Here is a 1,985-nt window from a genome sequence, read left to right as displayed (position 1 = left end):
ATGTATTATTATAGATTACTGTAAGCCACCCAGTATATAAAGTAATGGAAATCAGCCCCACCTTTTCCAGCTGCAACATTAAAGTGATGCTTACACATTAATGCATCAATAATTATAATTCAATAATATAATATATACTGTATTATTCTGAAATGGGCCATTCTGCATAATGAGTACTTTTACTTTTGTTGCTTTAAGTACATTTTGATGCAAATACTTTTGTACTTTTACTTAAGTAACATTTTGAATGCAGGACTTTTACTTGTAACAGAGTATTTTTATACTGTGGTATTTCGACTTTTACTTAAGTAAAAGATCTGAGTACTTATTCTACCACTGAGGTCTTGTACCACAGTTCTGGCTCCCCATGGCAATACTTAAACCTCTCCTCCCAGGCACGGGGCTACTTGAAACAGACTTGATGGCTGTGCCAACCATGAGCTCTCTGATACCGATGTTTTGTGTTCAGATAAAGGCCTGCTGCTTTAGCTCCGCTGATAGTGATGCAGTACAATAGAAGGTTGTTTATCTGCACCCCTCAGAAATGGAGGTCGTTCGGAAGAATGAATTTTTGGAACACTGAAATGCTTTGAAAGTCCAAATCACAATTTATTCTAATCATGAAAAGCACCTACACGTGTATTCTGCAATGTTTTTTTGCGGTCTAATGGGCAGTTTCAATACTTTGTCATTTAAATCAGCAAAGAAATGTTAACAGTTTCTGACAATCAATGGGGAAAATACATAACATTGCTGCATATTCTGCTAGTGAGGCCGGTTTGGCAGACTGGTGAATGAGGTTTTACTCATGCCAAGAAATTATACAGGTGTCCTACTTTTTATTCCTTTTTCCACTGTTGTTGCTCCAACCCTAACATGAACTGTTTGGAAAATCATGCAGTACTAATGCAGGAGTGAGTAAGGACTTATACAGTGGTGACTTCTGTTTACAATACTAATGCAATGAGATCAAGGTTGAGGGGGATTCTTCAGTGGCTTCCATTGTGTACAGGATGGGGAGGGACTTCTGTGATGATTACCACTGTAAACCCAAGTGTATACAAATGGTATTTACAGTTGAACAGGCATGAGTTAATCCTAATCCTGGGCTAAATTGATTTTTCAGTGAAGAGATGCTCACTGGAAGATGCTAGTCTGGGACGAGGCTTAATCCTTGTCTGTGAAACTGGTCAGAGAAGCAGGCAGCTATTTGACTGGGTGAGATGGCAAATAGCACCCAACGGTGTTAGCACAAATAGTTCAAAGCTTCCCGCTTGGTAAGTATAGATTTTAGGAGAATGTGAGGGGAACTCTCAATTTATCTCCCCAGTGTGACCACACATCTTGTTAGATTTGGACCACTAATTACCACTAACAGTGGTAATATGAGGCAAGGCAAACTTTATTTATGTAACACATTTTATACACAAGGCATTTTCAATGTGCTTCACATAAAACACAAAAAATGCATAATTCTTCTAGTAAAATGAAATAAAAAAAAGAAGAGAAAAGAAACATAAAAAATAGGTTAAGTGAGGATAATAATAAAAAATAGAAACATTGTTTTATTGCATTCTTTATTGTATTATGCAGCATAGGAATGACCCTCTATGCCTATATGACTTATCAATTTGCGTCCATAGAAACAAACCTCTATGTTCCCTAATGGGTCTTATTTACAGGAACAACACCTCTGTAAATATATCCTCAGACAATAAAGCCTTTCAGTACTTCAGTACTTGATTTAAGGTCAAATCTTGGCACCTATTAGATTCCTCTGTGCCCCTTTTAGATTATGGTTTCTAGATGGGGATGGGAATACAATATAGCCTGCACAAAGACAAGAAATAGAAAGCACTTGTCCACCATGGTTATAAGTGCCAGTGGACCATGTTGCATAAAGATGGCAGGAGCTGGGCGATACTGACAAAATCAAATATCACAATATTTTTGCTCCAATACCTCCATGTCGATAATTTGACGAT

The sequence above is a fragment of the Centroberyx affinis genome, unplaced genomic scaffold (genome assembly GCF_046629955.1).
Source record: "Centroberyx affinis isolate AG114_WGS23_722 - 3 ecotype Tasmania unplaced genomic scaffold, CSIRO-AGI_Caff_v1 ptg000820l_1, whole genome shotgun sequence".
NCBI lineage: Eukaryota > Metazoa > Chordata > Actinopteri > Beryciformes > Berycidae > Centroberyx > Centroberyx affinis.
This window is presented reverse-complemented; position numbering follows the sequence as displayed.